General features: G+C 40.5%; 2 long non-coding RNA genes across 2 annotated transcripts; one reads left to right on the top strand and one right to left on the bottom strand.

Annotated features, from left to right (window-relative positions):
• Nucleotides 1-4,902: 4,902 nt before the first annotated feature.
• LOC135796420 (uncharacterized) lies at nucleotides 4,903-8,777 on the bottom strand. Its single transcript, XR_010549337.1, has 2 exons — nucleotides 8,658-8,777; nucleotides 4,903-5,459 (listed from the first exon to the last, which is right to left on the bottom strand). It is a non-coding gene; the product is annotated as an uncharacterized lncRNA (long non-coding RNA).
• An 8,365-nt stretch (nucleotides 8,778-17,142) lies between these two features.
• Nucleotides 17,143-17,516, top strand: LOC135796242 (uncharacterized). Its single transcript, XR_010549282.1, has 2 exons — nucleotides 17,143-17,275; nucleotides 17,328-17,516. It is a non-coding gene; the product is annotated as an uncharacterized lncRNA (long non-coding RNA).
• Nucleotides 17,517-26,667: the final 9,151 nt, after the last annotated feature.

Here is a 26,667-nt window from a genome sequence, read left to right as displayed (position 1 = left end):
TGGGGGACTGAGGGTGAAGAGATGATGCACGAGGCAGATTGGTTAATTTATCATGTAATTCACCCTTAGTCCCAGAATAGTATAACAACAGCATAACTTTATGCATCGACGTTTTTGGACAACCCTTTTTTTTCGACGTTTAAACCCTTTGCAAGTGTAAAAACTCTGAATCCAAATGACTTTCGTTAAACATTTTACTCTTTTTCATGGTGATGGTGATGGTAACCAATTGTGATGTATGTGATTGTGAACATACGAAAATGCGAAAAGTCGAAAACAAATATACAATTAGTAAATTCGTGCAAGGTGCGCAAGAGCCGGTATGTTAAAAAAAAGGGAATGTTTTTTGTTACGAGTTTGAAATGTTTTGCTGACATCACACACGGCACAGGTATCCACGAGTCGTATTTGTTTAACGGATTTTCGGCCATCCAGCTCGAGACTCGGACGCAACTCGCGTTTTTACTCACCGCGCGGCTGGGGACGCACATTTAGAATTTTGCGAATTAAGCTTTATTCGTGGGCTTCGACGTCGGGAGGAATTAGATTCGGGGCGAACTTTTGACAAAGCCGTGGCAAAGCATAAAAAAATGAACGGAACGTGGGGGGATAACAAAGTGAATTTTGTCGTTTACAAATTTATTAAGCAAATATTTTTGGTAATTCTACTAATTGGGGCTCAATTTAAAATTATACCTCTGATAAATTGTAAGTAATAAATTTTAATAATCATGTAACAATGTATATAAGTATTTGTTACGAACTTCATCGGTAGTGTAAACAATAAAGTTGATAATCATTGTTGAACACAATAATCATGTGTGTCTGTCATTGTTAGTCAATGCATTTATTCGCTATTACGTTTTGCAATAATTAATGTATGAATAATGTGTTTGCGCGCATTTTATGCGCTACTGTTGCGCTACCGCACGATTATTTATCGATGCATTGTTTATGTGCATATGTCGCGCAGTGCACGATTTTTCACGGACGCATAAACCACGCAAAATGTTCATACTTATTTACTTATTACTTATTGCATAAAACTAATGCTTTATTTAACTATTCACTTCCAACACTTGGTGTATTCTGGTATTAATGCCAGCAGTCAGTAGTTTAGGTTCTGTGTTCGAACTAACTGTGCATTGTGTGGTTGACAAAAACAAACAGCACAAGAAATGCTACATGAACAAAATAGCAAGAAGTCAAGTCAATTTAGCAGAAATAAATAATGTGTGCGGTATACTCGTAATGCCTACCTTTGGCATATATCTATTGATAATTTGCATACAAATTCTTGTGATTTTGCCGATTACGGTAAACTGCAATCGAATGGTTTAACAATTAATTTTTTTTCAACTCCACAGTAAATTTGTCTATAGTAACTTTTATTGTGGTCAAAGTAACTCTATAATCTTTCTATCGTTTTGTACTAAATTTAGGCGAGTTCAGTAGAGTTCAGGCGCGAGGCATTGAGTAGTTCGGTGCGGTGATGATTGTGATGAGTTTCAGGGCGCGCAGTGCCCCTAATGGCGAGAGCGCAGCGAAACGCACAAAGGGTTTTAATCAGCGCTTGTGCTCGACGCCCGCGCAAACACGCGGTCCGCTCCGCTCAGTCAAAACATCATAGTAATCGGTTTTGATTAGATTTTCATCATCAAACAACGCGAACGCGCGCTACTGCGCCGGCGACAAGCGCACGGGATTATGTGTCAGGCCAGCGTGTCGCAAATGTTGGCATAAACTGTTAAATGTTGATACAAAGCACTATCAATTTGATTTATTCAGCAAAAAATTAAAAATACCAAGTAAATATTGAACACATTGTATGTTTTGGATTTGTTTTAGAATTTTGCTGCGAAAAAAGTTAATTAAGTTAAATATATATAATTAAACAAAGAACGATAAAAATTGTCGAGATTAATTTAAAAGTTTTAATTTCATTCGCATAAACATAATTAAAGCGATTTATTCAAGGGCTCTGGCCATTCGTTTGCCGGCATCTGCCGCCTCCACCTCCACCACCTCCACCACCTCCGCGTGAAAACGACGCAACTCTCCCTTATATACTTCTTACACAGCCGCACTTTTTTTTAAATTCGTAATTTCTAAGATAACACGGCATAAATATACAAAGCGAGGCCAAGTCCTGGAATGCCACCACCCCCGCCGCTTCTCGAGGACCAGAGGAAAATAATAAAAAGACACACAAAAAAGAATCAGCAAAGAAATAACAAACACGAATGCAAACTCGAAGCGACAGCCCAAAACGGAAAAGTTTTTTTTGTCCTCCGGTTTTTCGTGCTCATACTTCTCTTCTCGCTGCAGCGTCTTCTGCGCCCCGCTTCTTGGCGCGGAGGTTGTTTGTTGTTGGTGCGTCCGGTGCGCTATTAAATTAAATTAATCGCCTCCGTCCGTGTACATTTCTGCGGCGATATTTTAAATCTCGTCGAGGCGCGGCCCTAATTTACGCCGAAGAACTTTTTTAAACAAGCCATCGCGAAGAAGGACCCTTTCTTACATTGGTGCGCGTTGGCGGAAGAGTGAGATCGTCATAGAACATTCCAAGAAACATTTTAATATCAAACCGACAAAAGCGGAGACTTTTTCCAATTAGAAACGCAGCGAGCCCGGTCGTAATTACCCTTTCAAAAAGTTAACCCTTTTCCAGGGCTAGTATCAAAGTATCAAAGGGTATATAGAGTATACAGTTCAATTTCTTGCGCAGACATCTAAATTATTACGCCACAATCGAGTTAATTATTAATTCTTTAAGTACTTACGAGAGATGTCACTAGTGATATTTTAACATAACCTGGCGGCTGTCAATGATCCATTGAGTTAAACATGAGAATATAAAACATTCCGAGGTCAAACACATCAAATAATAAACGATAATAAGACGATAAATCGCGCTGCACGCCCAACAAATCATTCGCGCACTCGCTAACACTTGAATTATTATAATCGGCGGATATTTATTGCCGACAAACGCGCGTTGCCCTTCGCCGCCGCCCTTCTCTTCGATCGATTGTGTTCGTTATTAAAAATCACATCTGTAGCTCTCGTCGCGCCTTACGAAACATGAATGCGTCGTGAAGAAATTGAATTAATAATAATACCATGAATAATGCATTTTGTACACGATATATAAATAAATCGTTTATTATGCTAGAGCAGTATGGTAACGTTCAACTGAAGTTGATGATGTCACATATGACATTTGAGATTATGTTGTTTAACTAACAGGAAATACCACGCCCTGGATATGAGATTAAGGGGAGATGAGTATGTGTATGTTTTGGTTACGAAATGAAAACGTGATGAAATAATTATAAATATTTTGTTAGCGTGCGTGCGCGTAATAAATTCGTTGGCACACACGGCGGCGGCATGCGTTCCACCCCTTGGCGCTCTCGCATCTTCCGGTTTGCGGTGCGGCGATAGGGTTATGCGGCACAGTGATATGGGATGTCGAGTTTGTGCGGGGGCGCGACGGGGGATGCGACGATGAACACATAACTCGTCCGCGAACGCAGTTGGTAAATGCGTGCGCTCTGTGCTCATATCTTGTATCTCTTCGGTATTCATCTATTCATTGCTATTCACGTACAAATAGATACCAACTATACTAATAATGTAACTACAGTGAGGATAATCAACGCCACAAAATATTCAACACATAACCTTTAAATATATTAGACTATGACTAGTTTAAGTAGTGTTATAGAGTATAATATTGTAAGCAAGGAACAGGAAAGGGAGATTCTCAACCCTTGCTTGGTGTCTGCTGTCGGGTGTTTGTGTTATCGTGGCACGTCTCCTGGTAGTTAGAATATGAGTGACGCTGTGACGAGCCAACCGAATATTTACCGCCGGTGGCACGATGGCAATAACACGCTCGCTAAGTAAGCCAGATATTTATGTAAGGAACACGCGCTTTTGTGTAAACACCACCGCACCGCACCCGCGCTTGTTATGGTTTCGGCGTGCGGCTGCCACATTTCTGGAAAACTTATCGCGCGAGCAAATCCGGCGCGAGAAATATCGAGAACGGGGTAAATCTCGTTATTTATTAGGCATTTGCATTACTGGTCGTGTGCTATCGAAGAGTGTATTGTGGGAACGTTGAGGATGAACAGATCAAGAGATTAACCTAAACGGGTAATTAGCTTTAAAAATAAAACTTGAAAAAATGAACTCAATATTTTACTTTTTTGAGTTATATTTTCGGACTAGCAATATACTTTTATGTTTGTTTTTTTGCGTTTTGTGGATGTAGTATAAATGAATCGTGCAGGATCCACGCGCAATGGGATTTGTCCGCGCCGCAGGAGGTAAGCAGGCGATCGCGAGCTCCCTGACGACAGCGCCCCGCCGTTCACGGGATATGTAATTACGGCGTAATAATTCCCGTCCGTCACTTCCGAATCTCACCGGGCGGCGCCTTGTCGCAGGCCGGGATGCTGTGGATGCGAGACAGAGAGCACGCAGGCTTTGGTACTGGGCTTAGCGCACACGTTTCAATCTGTCCGTGCCCGGAATGGATCATTAATATCATCGAATTTAAAAGCGCCGCGCGGACGTTATTAATCGGACCGCCCGTTGGCTTTTTATTATCGTTCGTGCTGGGCGCACAAAATGTGCGCCTACGTTTTACTAAGTAGATTAAGGCGTTTTAAAATTGATAGTTTTGGCTAAAACATTTCAATTTAAATTTTTCAACAAATTTTGCAAGAATTGAGATATTCTCCAAATCAAACATTTTTATATATATTTTTAAAAATAATATTTTTATATCTGATCATCTGATCGGTAAAATTAACTTTGATTTATGTTGGATCACAAGTGCAGGTTTGTTTGTTCTAACCGCCACGAAAAATATTTCAAAAAGCCAATAAATAAAAACCTGTATTATTTTTATTATGACCATTCGTCGGAGTCTAGTTGTCGTCCGCTGCAGTGGAAAGAAAATATTCTCAGTCGTAAATATTAACTCGCTGTCCCACCCATACCCGGTCTTTTTGTTTTAGGTCGCTCGGATTTTCTACTCGAAATTAAAATACCTTTTGGCAGCGAAAATATTCGGTTTCATTCATTGTCGTCTTCGTCGTGTCGCTGTATCCCTTGGTTTCTGTTCCCACAGCGCGCACATGCACAAAAAGACGCGCCCGCGTCCAAACATTCCGATACCTTCGTGGATACTCTCTTCGTAAACCCTTCTACCACATCAACGTCCGCTGCGGAGACATTTTTATTTTTTCGGTTTAATCTGTGACAAAACCAAACAATGTCTAGTTGAATATGTATCTGAGCAAACAAAGCATTAATTTGATAGTTTCTTCCTTCCTTTGCTGGTTACGACTTGCTTCTGCTTCCTATCACACACATATCGTTGACATTAATTTCCGTCGCAGACTAAGGCTTCCTATTTTTCATCATCGGCGCGAATTATTCACCTGCAACACACGTTGTCATGTGATACAGACAGAAATTTAATTGTAACTCTTCCTGGGATATTAATTTCAATGTTTAACATAAAAAAAACACAAGTTGTAACAAAATTTCAAGTATCATAACCTCAATTTTTAGCTGTTATGTAGATGTGTCTAGATAGTTTTTGATAAAATAATCGATTTGTGAATTCGTAAGGTTTGAAAATGTCGTTTTAAAGCGTTTTATCCTTTATAGTTCGTGCCCGAGTTGTCTGACAATGCGGCGGCACACGGAATGACTAAATAATCGACTAATCGAATCAAGCCGCCCTTTTCCTTTCGAATCCACGAGCGCATATTAAAACAATCCTCGCGCGCGGCACGTCATAGGCGCATAAGAGACTCAATGACATTTGCATAATTTGATAATTGGAGGTTCGTGATATTTGTGCAAAATCGTGCGCCAACTCGGTTTGCTTTCGCATCTGCCGCGAATCCAACACAACCATTTACATTTAAGTACAGAATTTACAATTTCCTATAAGATTTTACAGCCTAACCTTAATAATCAACTAAACTAGTATTTTTCACCAATAAAAGTTTATGTTTTGTGGTGTAAAAACATGCTGTTCCCACGAAAATAATTTCAAGATTTAAATGATAAATGAATCCGGCTCGCGTGCGCGCGCGCTTTGGCGTGAAGTGCCTGATAAAACGCACGAATTCGTCCAAGGTGTAGTGTAGGGCCAAGAAGAGCGAGGAAGCGGACGATTAATAATAAAATTTAAAAATTAGTTTCCTCGAACGCGCGCGCAAGCAGCACGTAACGCCACGCCGCGTGCATTTGATGTGCGTGTAATAATTGGAGTTTAAACTTGAACTTAGGTTCTTGTGGGCTTATCGCGCTGCACCCACACGCCTATCGTGCGATTCGATCTGCATGTGAAGCGGACGGAGTCGAAACAAAGCTAAATTAAGTAAAATCGACTCAAAGCGACCAAGAAACAAGTTAGAACTACAGAAAACGACAAAACAATATGTAATAGACCAGAATTGAGGTTATGTTACAAAAACTGTTTCATCTTGTATTAAAAACTGACAAATGTCATATTGCTTCTATTTAATTGTACGGATACATGCTTTAAAACATTAATGAGCACACAGGGAAGGAAAATTCATGGAAATGTAGAAAATACACTAAATGCAGCAAGCAGAGCCAATTAGTGGGCCTCCCCTTTCTGTCCGAGTGCGATGAGTGGACGCGCGGAGCGTGTGTAACATTAGCAGCGAATATCCGGGAATAAAGAGCGACCATCTCTCGATTTGCAGACGCTGCCAAAGAACGCGAGCCCCGACCTATAACTATAAGCTCGCATCGCGTCGCGCCGTTCGGTTCGGTACGGGAAGTACAAATTGCTCATAATGGCTATGAGGTGTAACATTTCTGCACTAATTTCACACGAGGGGGCCGAAAGGGTTTACGCTTGTAAACCCGGACATATATTACCGTGTATTTAGTATTTAGTATTATTGTTCCTCCTCTCTAAACTACGTTATAATTCCGAGCGTGTTGGTTGTAATTCCGAGCGGGGCTAGCGCACGTTGGGAACAATTATTTTCGGAGCCAGGGCGGCAATTATGCGATCACACTCAGACCCAAACATGTCGGAAACTGTAACACTGAATAAACAACACATTTGAAAGGAGCATTCTTTTAAAGTAAAGAAATTAGGTTATGATGTGTTACAAAAGTTGCATACGTTGTATTTGTGTGTTTTAATTGTGTTAAACCGGATGAATTTGTTGCTGCGTTTGATGTTGATGTTGTTGATGATGGCAGAGGTCATGTAGGAAGCGTTTAAACGATGAATGCGTGAATGCGTGAGCAATTCGAAATTCAGCGCGTGTGTTTGCCGTGTCCGAGCATGGGGTTCGGAAATATTTAGGACAAATAGATCATTAGCAGCGGGCTGGGTACGAAGCAAACGTAGAGGAAACGTGAACCGTCGAAACGAGAATGAGAAGATTCGCATTCTCGACGGTCGACGTGAATGCGAATGAAGGGTTCCTGGTTTTCCTAGACCTAGAGGGTTTGCCAATCGTCGAGACGAATCGTGGCCAGATGTACTCATCAGCAACGTCCAGCTGTCCGGCTCACACACTCCAGTTTCCCTTGTTTTTTTTTCACAAACATATTTAAATGGTACCATTTTAATGATACACCAACGCCATCTCTTGGCGAATTTGCTTGATTGCTAGGTTAAAGTTGAAATCGAAAATGTTCTCATAATTAGTTCTGTTCGTGCATTGTGTGCTGGGTGATGGACGGTTGGCGTGTTTTTAAGTCACTTAAAAGTCACATAAAAACAGAAATGGCCGCAGAGCACTCACTCGTCCTGAGTGCAAGTATAATCATAATATTTTTATATTCCGCCAATGCCTCGTGCGTCTCTAGTGACTTGCGGACCAATAGTGTACAGGCGCGCAACCAGTGCACAAAAAAAAACCACGCGCATCGCCGACGACGAATGCAAACCGCAAACCGATAATTAAGTCTTGTAAATAACAGCCCTGCACCGAGAGTGACTGAGCATGAACCGTTTCTTGCGCGCGAGAACAACGACGAAAACAACCAAACTAACCGACACGACACGAACACCACGAATCCAGCGCGATGAAGAAAAAAATAAACAAAACAACATCACGGCAGTGAAACAAAAAGGAAGAAATGCGCAGTCAAAAGGACGATTAGTTGTTTCTTCTGCTTCTTCTTGTTCTTGTTTTTCACATGCAATTTCTTCAGCGCAACACACATACACTCACAGTGCAGATTTGCACTTGCACTTGCACTTGCCATCGAATTCAACTCTGGGGCCGCTTGACGTGTCGTGTCCGAAGCGGCTCACACAGCTCACATGCGCACAAGATTTTCACGAAGAAGAGCGGGCGGTCGCAATCGCAATCGCGGTGGCTGGACGCAAAGTGTCCATCACTATCAATTTCGTTTCGAGACAAACGTTGCCGCGCGCGCGCGCGAAATAAGAGAGCAGTCAAGCAAATAATTTGCAACATAATAGACAGGCCGGGGAACACGAACAAAGAAGTGTACTTTGCGCCCGCCGAGCATTATATTTTTTGCGCTTTATTTCAATCTCGCGCGCCAGCGAGCGGATGTTGGATATTTTCCCATAAGAGGCAAGAAATTAAAACCGATATACTTACAAATTCTCAAATTCAAGTCGAAAAGGAAATGGCGTAATTATACTCCTACGTAATGTGAAAATTACTCGAATTAGTGCATGGTTCTCGGACTTAACCTAAAACTTATGTAACAAACTGTCATGAATGACAGCTGATTAGTAGGTTACATGTCGGAAAAGAAACAAAAAAATTATCTGGATTTTCCTAAAGTTCTTATTCAATTTATTAAAACACATTTCAAAATTGTTTTTTAAAATGCTCATTAGTTGATTCTTGAGTAATTTAAGCGGATATTGCATGCATATAAAATAAACAATGCTCACCGCAAAACGCAATTAAATCGAGTTATTTTCTATTTGCATTGGCATTGCCCATATTAAAATGAACATGTAAAATGTAAAACTATTGAAACTTCTCCTTCGCTACCATTAAATGAAACAAACGCATTAAAGAAAGTCGACCGCGGTTCCACAACGCGACTAAATGAGAAATTTATGTTTTTTCTTCCATTCCGCGCTTTTATTTGTTTGTGCCAACAAAATAACAATCCACAGACCAATGCGAACCGATGCCACATTATTTTTATTATAATTCGATTTTTATTATCGCGCCAAACAATTAAAGTATATACACAAGAGTTACGCAACGACGTAATGAACAAGGCATGGCAAATTAATCTCTGGAAATAAACACAGCATGACCGCATGACATTGGCCACAAAGAGGAAATAACTTTTCAGTTTTTATTATGTATTTATTTTCGTCGTTTGAACTTTGAATGATAACCATTTTAATCATTTTGATCGATGGTCAAGCCCCGCGACTTTCAATAGCAGCGCTTGTAATCGATCATCTATTCAGCACCGACAATGGCGCCGTCATTAAGTAGCGTATTTGTTATTGATATGTTCGGGGAGTGAAGTTTTGATTCGAAATTAAATCATAGATGCAGGCGATGGGAGCGCGAATGAATATTGGAGATTGAATAACAGTCTAGGGATCGGTCGCCGGCTCGCAGGTTGAGGTTGTGAGTCCGCAGGTTGCACACCGGATATCCATGCATTCTTAATAGATATAATACGAACCGGAACTGCACGAAACGATTCGGTTCCATATCGATGCGCACGTGTAACCGAATCGAGCCTGCGAACCTCGCAACCATTCTTGTAGCGTTCGAGTGTTCGATTATCACTGGCATTGTTCTTCTAATATTTATTCATAATGGGATAACGAAACTCATTTACAATGTAATTTACAATACAAAGTGAATCGGGATTTTTTGCTGAATGAACATTTCCGTTCTACTTTTTAATTTTGTCATGAGATGGCGTCAGCCATATACAAAAGACAATTTTATTAACATACAAAATAATCTTTGTAAACAAGTGAACGAAATGTGTGTTATTTTTGATGTTAGATTTGTTTAGAAGACTTTGTATAGTAATTTATTATGCAAGGTCGTGTCATTCATGTTGTCCAATTTATTATTTGTATTGTTCACCACAAATGAGCATTTTTTATTGCGTCGCTCGTCGCTGAGCAGTTTAGTCACACTCAATGACGCTTATTATAACGCTCGCAACATTGATATGATAATTCGAATTATTTGTCATTTTTTATTCTATAATTTCTGTAACAATAGCGGTTTAGAGGTGAGCTTGGACAATGGCTTTTGTCACAATTTGTTTTGCATCTAATGCGGAAGTACAAAAAAGTGTTATAATAATGCGCAGTTAGATTTTTCACACTTACATAATAAAATCAATTGTTAGTTTAAAACAACTACAAAAATTACAAAATTATTAATTTATAATAAATATATACAGTAAATAACAATAATTTTCAAGGGGTGCAACGCTTCAATGAATGAACATTTGTGAATTCATTAATAATTTATTAAATATAGGTGAACACATTTTCCCTACTGTATCAAAAAGCATGATCAAGCCGAGCATGACCGATATGAAATCGACTGGTTGATAAATAATTCAGTAATAAATTCACCCTACCAATAAAAAATTCTATATTGAAAAAAAGATTGACCATCAAATGGAATCAACATAAATCTTATATTGTTCTTGTTTTTAGATAAAACTGTTGTTGATTGTTTTGAATTTGAGGTTAGGTGGAGATTACTTAATGGATTTTCATCATAATTGTCATGCATGGACTCACATCTAAGTGCAATAAGTACCCACTAATGCTACTTAGCATCTACTTAGAATATGTACTTAGATTTTTAGCTCGTTACTTTATTTATGCGCAACTATTTCTTTGGTACATTTCCGGTGTCGGTGTCAGTGTCATTTCTTTGCATTGAAGCTTCTTAACCGACAAATATTCAACCAAGAGTGACATGATTACAACTAACAACGAATAACTGTTTATGTTGTTACGAAGTTCATGGTAATCATGTTTAACACAAAAGACGAAACAAAGAATTGGTTTTTATGACTTAAGTCATAAAATGATTTTAAAGCATTTAGAATTAAAAGCATTTTAGATATAAATTTCGTTCTTCATATAAAATGTGATATATATTTGAGTTTCCAGAGGGATGTAGGTGCGCGGTGGTGGCGTTTGCCGCCTTCGGATGAAACATGGCGGATGCAGCCGGCTCAGAATGCGCGCGCTTGCGAACGGACGCGTCCGGCGAGGATTAATGAGGACGTATCTCAAAGAGAAATGGGGATTTATCACCACATATCTGCCGCTTTATTAAGATTTATACAGAACGCGAGCCACCTTCCAGTGTCCGAAGGCCGGCTTTCGGAACGATTCCAAATTTCATTACATGCCAGCCATTAGATATAAATATTATTAGGTAGGCTACCAAATATACTTGATTTAGTAGATTTTAAAGGTTATAAAACATGAAAACTATTACTGAAGTATGTTTGATGGGTTCTGATGATCACGCTGTATATAAAGATATTGGTAGCAAAACGGAATGCTGTCGGTCCAGTATGGCACACCTGCGCAAGGTCACTGCCGTTGGCAGTCGAACGGCCAGACGACCGAGAAGACAAAAGTAAAGCGCGCGTAATGGCCGGGGAATGAGTGCGCGTCAAACCGCGAACGCGTTATGTCTATTCTCAATCATAAACAACCGTTGCAATGAACTCAAACACATTTCATTCAAGATTTCTGCAAAGTCAATCTTACATCTAAAGACCTAACGGTCTAAAATTAAAATTTTACCATTTTTGTTTCTTGTTGTTTATTAATTAATCTATTGTAGGCTCAGTAACACAATCAACTTATTATTTATATCGAAAGTCCAAAATTGATAATTTTTCTGGAAATGTTTTTTTTTTCTTTTTTGTTGTTTTTCGATTGGTGCAGACAAAGATTGATTAAACCGAAACAGGATTCTAGTCTAGTCCTTGTCATTGTAGTCGTAATTAATTATTGTAAATTTGCGGTAGTCGTCGACGTTTCTGAATCATCTCCATGGCATCATCAGCAATTACCATTAGCCGTTCGCTAATGGTAATCACACACTCGGAGCGCGCTCTTCCTCGAATCCCCGCCTGAAACAGCGACTATCAGGGGATGATCGGGGGTGGGTGCTGGCGCTCACTGGCGAACACAATTCGCACGAGATGATTGCATATCGGCAGCCCGCAGCAAATATTACTAGCAATTCTGTTACTTTCCTGCTGGGGAAGACAACACATTTTTGGTCATAACTTCTGAACAATCAAAAATTAAAAATTCGCTACACATAACTACAATGGTATTGAAATGAAAGGGTAGAAATTAATAAATTGTTTTATTTAATAAATGAAGTCTTTTCAATGTGTTGGTTTTGTTTTGAAGTAGTATTGTACTAAATTGGTTGTACGCCGAGTGTAGATTGTCTGGTGTGTTGTAGCAGCGTAGCCATCAAGCACATTTCTATTCCAATCTACAATTCTATTTGCAACAGCTGCAAATATTGCAGGACCTGGACCGCGCGCTGACCAACTCAACTCGTCCCGGCCGGGGGTTGAGAGCAGTGAGCGGGCGTCGTTCGAAAATGGTCATTTAGCTGCTCGACTGGACGCGCACTCGCCCGCCTTGCTCTCACTGCATCTCTCTGTTGACCATCGCTCGAAGAACGTAGGTCTGTTCCATCCGGCGACCATCAGTCAACCTCCAGTCGCTCCACAGTCTCTCCACACTTCGCGACAATAATAAATATGTCAAGGGTAACATGAACCACTCGGCATTAAAAGTAATTATTATCATAATTCAGATGCATTGACGTGCTCGAGTAATTTTATCGATTATAAAATGCCCGCCGCCGGTCCGAGTGGGAACGAGAGGGACGTCAAATTGCCTCGTGAAGGATGTTAATGGGCGACTGATACTTTTCAGCGTGTCTTTCAGCCGCGTGTATTTATTATTAGCGAAATTGTTAAAATACGAGAGGACGGAGTGTAGCCTACGACAACCAATGGTCGAGCAGGAGATGAGCAAGCGACTTGCAAAGAGGCGAGCCGAAGAAAACCGATATCGCGGTATTGGATGGGCACATAACGCACTGTGTTTAAGTCGAGTTAATGAACACGCTCGGTTTACGAGCCACAAACTCCTCACTCGATTTGCAATTGTTCTAATTTAATTATCTTCATTTGACAATGAACATAAAATAACGCAAAAACCGAAATTCAAAATGCGTATGAACCCTATTTGCAAACTTAAATCCGCAAAACAAAACCTTAACCGCAACACAAAAAAAAGTTGCAGTGTTCGTTTTATGACCCCGGCGTTAATGAATTAATTATTTTGCCACGTTTCGTGCGCCTCACGCTTGGTAATAGTTTAAATAAAGTCGATTTGCATGCATCACCGCATGGGCGCTTGTAAAACTCGAGCCCGCGCGCGCGCGCTACAATAAAACAACCATTTCGTTATTATTAACGCGGCCGCATTATTGCCTTAGCTTCATTTCGTTCATTTCGGCCGTTGTTTATTTTTGTCGTTAAGTGTTCGCGCGTTATTTGAATGCTTGTGCGCACGCACCTTCGCGACTTAACCTATAAACCAGCAACATGCACCTTGCAGCATAATAAAACTAAGAGCATTTTCTGCTTAGACAATTGTTTGCTTCTTCGTGTACCAGTCACATTTTTGCATGTTTATATCAAAGTTATTAGTTAGTAACAAATTTAACTATCAGTGCATCGCGTAAAAACCTTGAAACTTTGTATTTTACTCAGTTATTTAATGTTCTTCGATGTTTTATGATGGATTACTTAATGATATATCATCCACGCCGGTGTATGCATGTTATTTTTATTTTTTTGGCTTTTAATTCTTTAATGTGTCGATTTTATTGACGCGTGCGTGGTGTGTGCGTGGCGTGGCGTTAATGATAATCATAAAAAAAACTTTAATGTAAACAACCCGACCTGCGGCGATTGCGTGCGCCATGCAATCGTAAATGAAATTAAACAAAAATAAATAAAAAATTGTAATGATTGAGAATCCAGTTTTTGGCTGGATTCTTGCGACTCCTTCGCCGACTCCTACTCATCATACTCATGGACCGTCGATGGCAATAAGCACTTTTTTATATCGATGCGAACGTTTTTATCTTGTTTCCGTTCTTTATGTTTCGTTACAGTGGAGTTGTGAAGATTTTATTACCACAATATATTCAATAATAAATAAAACCAAAGAAAGGTTTTTTTTTAAGCTTTTGTTTTATTTCAGAAAATAATTTATTGAAAAATGTGATGTTTTGGTGAACATAACAGATTTTTTGTAAAAATTTACAAAACTTCAAGTGAGCATTGGTCGTCTAGGTTCGCGACATTGGCCCTCAACTAATATATTAGTACAAGAAGTAATTGACATCCCTGGCGAAGAGTCGTGAGATGCGCCGATACACGTTCGAACATTTATCAACTCAAATCATCGTCCATGCAAGTCGTGGCCGGTGTACACTTTATACACCAAGTCTTCTTTCCAACATCGCACCGCCAACAAAGTGCAAACTAAATGCCTGCAAACAACACTTGCCAAGACGTCAATACGTCTTCAAAAAGTCACCACCTCTTTGCGATGGACAAATTCAGGGAAAAATACCCGCGCAATGCCAACGCAAATGCTAAACTTGTTTTCAGTGATCGTCTTGCATCGATTACACGCACTGCAACATAAATTCCATTCGAGAAAAATTTAGCACGCTCGTACGTTGGATGAGAACTAAATCGAAGACTGTTTGACTGCTTCACTGGTGGCGAAACACAATAAACTACTTTTAAACGCGCACTGCAATTTGAGTTAAATAATCAAGTATATGAAGTTGAATATTTATTTAAAAGCTGATTATAAAACATCATACATTTCATCGATTTTAGCTACGAAACGCTTTGAGTTAGTTTCCGGCGCACATTGCGAGTCAGTCGATAAATAGAACGCGCACAGAATTCATAACACGCCCGGCAAACATTCACATTTCACACAACTTGGGTGAAATGTTTTATAAACAAACTGGATGGAAATTCGACGATTTCTGGATATCATCTTTTTTCAGCTGTTTAAACACCACAACGAGATCATTTCATAACTTACTTAATCGACACTAGATTTAAATAATGTGTAAATGTTTGCTTTCGTTCGAAATTTAGTTCTATTTATAGAAATAGTTTGAGCGTAAATTTGCAAAATAGCAAATTGTATTAGATTGTTTTAATAGTTCCGGAAGCTGTAAATTTATAACCCTTTCGAGCGGCTGCGGGCGCACTCGTTGTCATTGTCTGTTGCGCGTCGGGCCCCCCAAATTGAGTTCGAATTCGATATGAATGGTACGCGCCGCGCTGAATGGCCAGTCCGGCGGCGCTAATGACAATTGGCCGCTGCCGAAAGGGTGGCCGACGCAACCCTTTTGGCCGCCCCCGCGACAACCGCCTTTCGCGCTCACGTAATAGAATCAACCGTGTGTTTCACATTTGCAACTCGCACGCATTGAGTTCGAGCGGAAGCGAAAAATTTCAATGAATTAATTCGAATCGATTTGGCACGAATTCTGCATTGGAGATTCAAGTCTTGGTTTCTTTGCGCACAGGCCAGCAATTAGTTCTTTAATGCGTGCGTTTAATAATGACTGCGCATTGCTATATGGGCAAAGAGACAGCGTTATATTCTGAAAATCGATAAATCTACTGTTAGCCATCATCATCAGCAGGCGAGTATATGGCAAAAATTAAATGCGCACTGCTAGTGCTGCAATTGCACATTAACAACGTCTAACCGTCTAACGGATCGATCCAACTTCGCAGAATAAGTTTTTTTCTTAATCTGAAGTCATCTAAGAACAAAAATGGATAAAAAAATCCACACTTGTCTAGCGTCGAGTTCATTTATTAATAAAATCACTCAAAACCTTCTCAACATGAATATTAATACTCGAAATTTAGCGATTTTGCAAAATTCTAGGCAGTTTTAGTTATCGACGTCGTGTCGCTGCCGAATATTAGAAACCCGAAGGAGATTTATCGTCGGTGTCAAGCTATAAGCCCGTCGCAATCTTGGATAATGGGCCCGCGCGCGCTCCGAAGCGCCCAACATGGCGGATCGGAATTAATTAATTGGCTCACAAAATAAAGACCATAAATTCACGTGGCGTCACAAATTATGGCCAAGATAGGGAGTGTCGCGAAATAAAATAACCATATCTCCTTCATGCTCTTCTACGATTTCCAGCCGAGAAATGGGCACAATAGAAATGAATCAAAATGAAAACTGCTGAAAATTTATTAAGCAAATGTTGAAAATGTAGATTTACAGCGCGTACAAAGTTTAGACGCAACAATGTAGTGTAACCCAGCAGATATTGTGCACTTATTGTGCATTTAATAGCGCTAATGCAGTTTTTATAGACGTGCAGCGCGCGTTTGCATTAATTAAATTAATTAATTTATAATTCCGGTAATTCTCTCCACTTGCACTGGCAGGCAGCAAGTGCATGTGCGCGCAAAGTAACTGCTCGAGTGCTCGAGACGAGTACAGACTGAGATTCCGCTACAGGCCTGCGAGACGGGCAAGAAATGTATTTTGTTAATTAGTTTTTATATGCGCGCGCCATTCTTCAACGGGCCGGCTACCAGGCGATGCTTATAATCGCGATAAAATTTACATATTGTGTTGTTTCGCTCGATGGCCAATGTCCGCCGTTTCTTATATTCTTCTTGGCGTTCGTTTTGCGCCGCAGCGGACAAGTCGAACCGAACACGAACTTCGATGATATCGCTCGATTACGCCGCGTACACACGCGCTTAATTAATGCGGGGGTGTAATTCAGGCGGTAGGGAACGCATCGAGAAGCAAACGAGTTGAAATTGCAATAAATTACGAGATATCTTTTTCCAAGAATAAAAATAAACATATTCGCATTTACAAAACATAAATTGATCGAAGATACTCTATTTGTTTACGTTTGTTATCGAATAAAGATATATAGTCACCTTGTTTGATTATCAACCAAAATAAAAGCATACAATTGAAATAAAATCGTGAAACATGTTTAGTCGTGTTTTGCATCGTCACGCAGCATGTCGTCGTCAAATCAAGTGATACCAGCGTATATTCGAACCGGTAGAGAACTTATCGCGTGGCACGCCAAGATGACAGAGAAACAAGCAAATGGTAACAATGAAATTAATTTACATTAAAAATTTAAACAATTGCAATATTTTAGCTCTCAAACAAACAATGGCACAGTTTCAATATTACTCGAATCTGTTAGAGGAGGTCTCGCCACACCAAGAAACCGAAGAAGAGTCTGAAGATGATACTGAGTCGGACTGATCGACGGATTATAAATCCGATAAATATACGTGAGAATTAAACTGTTTATTTTAACTTTCTCATAAAGAATTATCATTTATTGATGGTTATATTTGCTTATACATGATGTACCTATGTGTATTATGAAAACGTATTTCCAATTATTTTGGATAAATCGGTAAACAAACGTTAAAAACAAAGTTTCAACTCTTGAAACTTCCGTTTGGCGGGAGCTATTCGTCTCTCATCGCTCGTCATGCGTTGAGTAAGACCGAAAAAACTGCGCCGGTGTCGATTGTGCAGGCGGAAAAAGTGGAAAAGTGTAAAAAACCTGCCACTCGGATGATATATGAAGAGTGGATGGTGCTGGCGCGCGCTGACGTGCGGGATTGAAATGTATGGGGCCGGCGGTAAGCCCAAGGGTGGCATCGCCGCGACAACTGATATTACTTGATGTATCGCGGTCACTTCGTCAAGGGACGGGCCGAGGAGTGACCCCGTGGCTAAATAAAATAAAAAATAAAGCGAAGACGTAGCTGGGGAGTAGAAAAAAAAAGCGCACACCATACGGGGAGAAGAATGTGCAGAGTTCCAAGCTGGTAGTAACTTTGGTCCAGGTTCTGTGGGGAGCTAAGGGTCAGGGGTTGTAGGAACACGTGAAAAAATCTGCAAAAAACGTATGTAATAGTTTTATTACAGAGACAATATATTATTAGCAAAAGAAGATATAGGTAAGAAAAAGTCACATATGTTATGACTTGAAACTTTTATGTCATCCAGACCTTTTTATATCTATTTTTAAACAACTTTTCAACCACTAAATGAGCCATTTAAAAAGTCACACCAACCCCAACTAAAAAATACTCGGTTTGGGTCTAAAATTACCAAAAACGACAACTTAAATTACACTCAAACGATACAAAAACCAACAAAACTAAAATAATACACTGAAGAACTTTCAGATATTAAATACATTCCCCTTGAGTTATATGAGTCATTCTTAGCATTTCTGCATCTTGTAATTTCTAATTCAGAACTTTTAATTCCGCGTTTTGAGGGTGGTCCCAACGAGAAAAGAAGCAGAAGCCTCGCTGATTAGCATTTACAACGGTCAGTGTGGAGTCACAGAGAATCACGAGGGAGCAAAAAGGCAGCAGACGGCAGTGCGAATAAATTCGGCCGGCAGGAAGCCTCTTACACGCTAAGTGTATGCAGATTACGACTGAACGACTGTTTAATTTTCCGGAAGGAACCCACAAGTTCATTTTTTTCAAACGCAACCTGCGCCTCCCGACTGTTAATCTACTCGGCCGGAGGGCGAAGCCAATAGGCAAGAAAATGAAAAGATGTTTCCTCATCGGAGTTTATTTTATGGAAATGTTTATAATACACAGGCCAGTACTAAAAACATAAAGTTTTATTATTGTGAAATTAATTTTTTTCTTAGTCCGGCTCTGTAATTAAACAACAATTCAGTATCCGCACGTCCATGGGCGCAGATGAACGACTGGAGTTCATCAAGATTTCTGCATAATATAGCACACTGCCGCCGCTACCACCGCCGCCTCGTCTTCGTGTTCGGCGAACGCGCGTCTTTGTTCGCCGCCCTCGCGTCGGCCGCCGTTTATGGCTTATGGCATAACGTATAAGAGGGGTTAACGCTTTAATATGAAGATTGCTTCAATTGATGGGCGCCCGAGATGAAGTCATTTGCAAATGAACATCGCGAAGCACGCCAGACGGGCGGCTGGCAATCATTGCCGTCCCACAAAGGCGCAGCGCTGCGCAGGAAAATTATTCGCCGAAAATTATTTCCCGCGTGCGCGTGTCGACTCCAGAATGCAACAGCGAGAGCTGAAACAGAAACATCGAACGGCAACAGAACTCTGCTAATGTGTATATAATTTTGCCTTTCATTGCGTTCTGAATTTACTATGAATTGAATATACCGAGTGGATAAATCAAAAATGGTAATATATTTTAGAGAGTAAGATAGCAGGTAGTATGACTAAATTATGTTTAGGTTCTTCGTAGGCTACTGGTTGAGTTCACATTAAAAGAAAATTGACTTTCTAGTTAGCTTTATGGCACTTGCCTGCAACTCTCCTGGCCGAATTCGGTAAAATGTTTTTCATCATCCGTTAATTGACAGAAAATAATATACAAACGAAAAATTGTTGTGATCATTCCGCGCGCGTTAGGTTTACTTCAAGCGGTTCGAGTTCATCGCCGGATTTATTTACCCAAAGATCTATTTTAGTGCATAACAGGCTCAACATTTTGATTTGATTGATTGGATGATTTCTGAATCGGAATAAACACACACGAATTTATGAACCGCTTGCGTCATTTGCAAGTTGGTTCAATGCCACATTTTTATGTATAAATTTTCGGCTAATTTCACATTTTCGTATTTTACGCATATTTCCAACTTATTTGCGTGCCTCGGTTCGACACGTATTGTGGTAAGATAAATATATAAACGTTCGCGGCGATATTTATGCGTGGGCGTTAAAATCCATGATTTTATGCGCGTAGATTTTATGTTTTAGCAAATTTTCTAAACATTTGATTCGGAGAGAATTGTATAAATTGTGTATTTTGAGTCAATGAGAGGATGCTCGCGTTTTAATGCATGCACGATTTAAGTTTGAGAAGCGTGGAATTGTCTCGGAAAATATTGGAGAAAAATCTGTTTGATGTTTTTCAACATTTATGAATGGCGCATCTGTGCGATGCGCTCGCGGCTTTTATTTTTAATTCCCTGAAGTGGCGCATTTCGGGCTCTAAAGTTTCTCCAAATGAGAAATAATATAATTAGGCGCGTTCAAACGGCTGCGCGCCGCAGTTTTAAGGTAATTTGCCACGTTTCTGTACACACACCGTAAAGCATTCTCTAAAAATACAATCCGCTTTTACGGAGTTTACCGATTTCCCCCTGCCAGCGATGCGGTGTTTTGGAAAACACACAACAATACGCAGGGGCTAAAAACTGACGAAAATCGGCTGAAAAAGATGAAACCGCGTGCTGCGCGCGTGAGATTTTTTGTAAATAATTTCTCGTCCGAGTCGAGGGGTACAATAATGGCCGCTCGCGGGATAATTCCTTCCTCTTGCGAGCGCAATAAATTTCGACTTTTTTGTGGCATTTTTATTTCGGGATGACGCCGCCCGTCCTCTTGCTTCCTAGTTGCATTATTTACGGAGTTGCGTGGAATTATGCCTTTTTACTTGAGAAATAAAAAAACCGCGTTAAAAATAAACACGTCGCGCGCTCGACGCGCTCCGATGACATTTTTTTCGCTCTATTTTTTTCATCTCGAGAGTGGCTGGTAATATACATGTCAAAATAAACAATGCCGGCCGGGACGACAAGCTATTGTTGAAATTTTATAATTAAACTACCATTATTGCCCAATGTCAGAAAAATTTCACTTGCCAAACACCCAGCTGTAAAATTTAATAAAGACGATGTAATTTACTGCCGCCGGCTTGCCGCAAAAAAACAAATAACAAAAAACAGCCAGTTTTATATGATTTTTTTTTCTTGTTGTTTAAAACGAGAAAAATTCAACCAGTTAGGGAAATGATTTACAATGAACATTAATCTTGCGCCAAGCGTTAATTAATCAAGCCGCGGAAAGTACAAATTATAAAATTGTTGTAATTAAAAGTAATTTATTTGTTTGCGAAGCGCGCGCGCGCGCTCTTCTTCATGCCTCGCCTGCAGCACCGCGCGCACAAGAAACAAGTTTAATTAGTTTTGGTCCGATGTACGCAAACACAACTTTTTCCAATAAAACATAAACTTTGCGCTGCCGCACTGCTTGTCCGAAAAGATCAAATATGTATCGAAGCGAATGCGAGTGGTTTTTCATTTCGATCGTGGGATGAAAAATTGACGTGTGTGTTTCTGTGTTTCGCGTCTTGCAATTTTAAAACTCACCTAAACCGCACTTAAATATTCCATTTCGTGGACTCTCGCTGCGGGAATTTTCAGTTTTGCTTTTCACATGTTTTCACATCACCGAAGCGTAGCGAATGGAGAAGCATGGAAAGCAGCAGCATCAAACATCGGCCGAAGGGAAAAATATTGCCCATCAATTTGGCAAAGGCCGCGCGCCGGAGTCAAGCACATTTTCAGACATCACACTCTCCACGGTGCTCGGATGATGTTCATAATTAAATCAACGATTGAGCGAGTCGAGCATCACATGCTCCGAATCAAACGTTTCCGGGCCCCCAGTCGAAATCTCAAGTCATATATTGACGGAAATTTATGAACCACAACCACCGAAAGGCATACACGTAAAGTGCACCTGATAAATATCGAGGTTTGCAAAGTTTCCACGGCGACTTTTATATAGTCAAAACATGTTATCCGTTTGAGGCGTCAGCCTGAATATGAAAATCGTCCCAGAACTATACACTCGTAGTACATATTTTCGTGCAGTGCAGAAGAAGAAGGATGTTTCTCAGCGGGCGAGGGAGAGAAAAGTCCCCGAGCGGCGGAGAGCACTCAACGGCTCACAACCAATGTCCAAATCAGAATATTCCCGCGGGCATCTTTCGCACGGAAGCACATATTCGCCGTGACAGTCCTCCGGAATATAAACACATAACGCTAAAATCTTCCGAACCCTTCAAACCTTCAAGCGCAACCTCGAAAACTTTATCGGCATACAAGTGGCGTTCATAAAAAACAAACAAAAGAAGACGGATGTGATTTGAAACAAAAAGTCTCCAGATGAAATCCCCAGATTTGTGATTTAGTCTCCATCAAATGTTGTATATCATAAGTTGAATATCACTGGGAGTTCCCGTGGGATGCATCCATAAAAGCTGAGATTTTTTACTTGCCAAGTTGGCTGAAAAAAACAAAACAAGAAAAAACTTGTAGGCTTTAGTAACTTTAGTAACTTTATAAAACTTTTTTGCTCTTTTCTGCTTTTTCATTAGACAGGTATTTAATTATTGAATTGAAACTGAAAGTCTAGACACTGTCGATGTATATTAAATTTTTGTTGCGTCGATTGTGCGGGATTGTGTGGAAAATTCAATTAAAATCGCAAACTTGTCGCTTGTCGCGCCCGACTTAAATGCAAAGTAATTTCGAACGCCCTCCCGCGTGGATTTAATGGAATGAAATGTTAACTTTTTTCCAATTCGCGCGCCCTCGCTTCGCCTCGCCATTAAAAAAGAATATAAAACCATCAATTTGACCTAATGAAATTTACTAATCGGCTTATTAGCGCCCGCTGCGCGAAGCTCACCTTCGGGGGGGATGCGACACGTCCGAAACTACCCCTAAGCCCTAAATCCCGCTGTGAACGGCGTCACATTCCATACGCAGATTTATATTTTATATACACGCGCGTTCGCGAAGGGGTGCATGCAATGATGAGGGTCGGCGATGCTGCAAAGAGAGGAAGTGCGAGAGGTGAGAGTGGCAAGGGGGCCGGAGGGTGGCTTAATTCCATATTTGACAGATTTGTCAATTAAGCGAAATTGCTTCTCAAATTAAATCGAATCCGGCAGACCGAACGAGCAGGCGAGTCGAAAGCATCCCTCGAATATTGGTTGTGGCGTCCAACAGTGCTACTGTTTTACAACAGCAGACCTAACGAAAAGGACAACGTGGGTTCAAAACAGAATTCGAGTCATTCAAATCTGGACATACTCAACCATATTTTTTGCTAGTTATTCGCTAGTCTGAAAACGTTTTTTTCTATCAGAATCATTTTTTAGAAAACTTAATAGATCATTATTTTATAAATTTTTAAAATTTTGTTTTTTTTTTGAGTAAAATATTAAAAAATTGTTTCTAAAAATCAAAAAAAGAAAATTGGGTACAGGTTATTTTGACAACTTTATGGCAACTATGACCGGTATTGACCTAAAGGTGAATATAAAAATAAAATCTGTATATGAGTTTGAGCAGTGCCGACTCGGCATAAAATTCCGATAATGCAATATGATCGAAAAGGCGATCAAATAATTTTATGATACCTTATATCTCTTGACAAATGGCCCGTAGCGAAGCGGAATGACCCCCGGTCGGTCAAAGCGGCGGCGGTGGCTGTGAGGGCGGCAAGGTAAACGCGTGCAAGCCGGGTTATTGAATCGCATATCGACTGACCGCCCCGGTCATATCATAACTCAGCCGATACCTCTTAGGTGATTAGGGCCATCCGTCAAATATATTGCGTTTATGTCCCAGGCGCAACCAGCACGGAGCAGCTTTCAGAGGGCTTTCAGTCCGGGAGAGTCAATATAATATATTTCAGATCGCGCTACGTGGCTTACTAAAATTTGTGCAATCGACCAAGGCAATCGATCTAGTTGAATAAAAATGGAACAAAACACACACACATACACACAGAAAAACATAGTAAAGCAGAATTTTATAGACGGTTCTTTTTTTTTGCTGATTAATCCCATAATCTGATGCGATAACAAAAAGCTTCAATTCTGTTGTCTTTCTCGAGAGCCTGCAATATGCGCTGATATGATTTGTTTCTTATCAGCTCTCCGACTGCGAAGAAGGAATTAGGTGTTATTAACAGCGCCAACGCATCACATCGCACATCCCGACGCCGCTGGCAGAGGCCCCGAATCAGGCGTTGTGCTTTATTGCGCAAAAAGAAAACAGAAACTTTTTCCGTTTTTCCGCCTTATCGCCGAATCTTTCATTTCTTCCTCTCATCCACTTGCACTCATTCACCCTCACACGCCCGCTTGCGCACATCAGTCGAAATTGTACAAGATGCTTCTTGCTTCCTCTTCCACTCTTCGTCGAAGCTTTCGGTATCGGCTTTGACTCCTCGAACCACCGCCGCCTTGTGGTTTAATATGTAGGTATTAACTCGCCAAAGAACAACTCGCGTTTGTGTTTGAGGGTGGTCGTAAACAATAGGAATATGTTCGAATTTGTACGTTTATATCGGTAGTGGTGGTGGTGGTGGTGTTCGTTTTCGGTGGGCCGCCGCCTTAAGAGATTAACGGAACGGAGTGGCTGCGAGGCAGATACAGATAAGCGACGAGCCCCGAGTCCGTAATCCGTATAACAACATTAAATACGAGTCCAATTTGCCGCACTGTGATTCGGAATCATTGCGATCCGTTGCGCGAGCGTATGGCTTCGCCGCAGAAGGCCTCAACAAGCCGCGAATTCATCCTTTCGGTTTTCGGCATCGAGTGCGCGCAGATTTGTTGCAGGACCAGAGACGGCCGGGGCCTTGCGGCATGACGCAACACTTTATTTAAACGTCACACTACTCCGAGGGTTGTTTTGCTCAAGTTAGACGTCGTCCCGTAAAGCCCCAAGCAAAGAATTGGCGTCACTTCAGGCGGATAATTTGCTTATTTCTAATTTCTCCAAAATTCAAACCTACTCCATCTATCGTCAAAAAAATAAATTCTAACCTTAAATTGTAAGCTCTGACATAATTTATGATGGTATAGTTTAGATCCGCAGATGCCCCTCCGAAATGGTTTATTCCGGATTATACGTGTTTGATTAATAGTAATATAATTGTTATACACAACATCAGATGCGGCGGGCACGGACTCATGTGGCCGTTGAGCGGGGCGACATTAATCATGACATGTTGACACGTTGCACGCGGCCGCATCATTAATATCGCGCTCGGACACTTGCTTGTGCAGGTAGTACCCGAAAGCGCATGAAGGTGTCGGGCGGCGTTTTCGGGGCTTATTGAAATAACACTCGTAAATCAACCGCCCTTAAGATGGATGACCCCGACGCGCAACCATATATACAAAAACAGCGCCATCTAGTGTTTGATAAACTTGTAGGCCGATATTCTGAACCATCACGTGCAAAAATTATTATTTTAAGATTTTGCAAGTTTCATGGGCTTTTTGATAGATATCGACATTCATGAATTTATGTTGGCATGTCGGACAGCATCCAGAACATATTTGTAATCATTATTATTTAGGCAACACACATTTCGAGGGCGCGTCCGAAGCAACTCGAATAAATAGGTAATTGAGGTGTCAGCAATGATGTGTTGCTTGTCGAGAAATGATGCATCGCCGCCCCGGAATCACACAGCCAGGAGTCAAAACGTTCCCCTCGCCACCTAGGAAGCATCGATTCCTTGTCATAAAACTTCAATACACTGAAAGTCACCCTTCGAAATGGACATCTTCATCAAAATCCATATCACAAATCCCATTTTGGACATTATTCACATTACACCCAACTGGGACACATTAGACGAATAATTTTTTCTATCGTAAAACAGTAAATAGTTTATTTTGTTGATTATGTTAAATATTTTCATAATATATGTGATTTCATACGTGTTTACAGGTGTGAACACCCATATTATGAGGGGGGCGGATGTTATTAATTAATTAAATCGTATCGGCTCGTTACGACACTAATAACCACCGTGCACGAAACATTTACGTTGTGAAAGCTCGGCGCTGGCTCGTAAAGTATAAATAATATGAAACAGGTGCGCGGACCGCGCGATGAAGACCCACCGCATCGACGCCGCGGCGCAATCTATACATCTCTATAAGGCGTACTTAACATGATGAGACATGACAAAACGCAATTTAATTTAATAATGCATGAGGCGCGCGAGCGTGCGTTTACACGCTACGCCACACCAACCGGGCAGGCGGCGCTTCATCATAACCGCTAATAAAGTTATGAAGTGTTGATCGTCTAATTATACGCTCGCTTTCATCACGCTACAAACGAGCAACAAGCTGAAGGAGGAAACGCGCGCGCACGCATATATTTTTTGTTTAACGAGCGACTTATATCATTTTAATTACATATTATATATGTAAACACACCGCCAGACTAATTGCCAGCAGAGGAGTATACTTTAAACTAAAAATGTGGAATAGTAATTGTAAATTTTCCGCCGGTCTAATCAAGATGTAAACTTATGCATAAATTTCGTGTGCACGTACAATTTGTTCCTGGTGCTGGCTGGGTGAGCAGCGCCCGCCCGAACACAATGGCTAATATTAATTTTTATCTCTATTTATCAGCACGGCCAGGCGGCTACATACATCAAGTCAAAAAAACAAATAATTAATATGTGTTTCTTCGCACGTTCATGGGCTCACGCTGTGTTGATTATTTCGTGGCGCAACGAACGGGTGTTATTAACCGCATGTCGACAATTAACTGATTGTGATACTACATTAAGTTTTTTTTTTAATTAATTCACTATGTCGGAATTTAAATATTGAATAACATC

The sequence above is a fragment of the Atheta coriaria genome, unplaced genomic scaffold (genome assembly GCF_025399875.1).
Source record: "Atheta coriaria isolate IRGN ID8LTWV9N9 unplaced genomic scaffold, Caltech_Dcor_3.1 hic_scaffold_7_pilon, whole genome shotgun sequence".
Lineage (NCBI taxonomy): Eukaryota > Metazoa > Arthropoda > Insecta > Coleoptera > Staphylinidae > Dalotia > Dalotia coriaria.
This window is presented reverse-complemented; position numbering and strand designations above follow the sequence as displayed.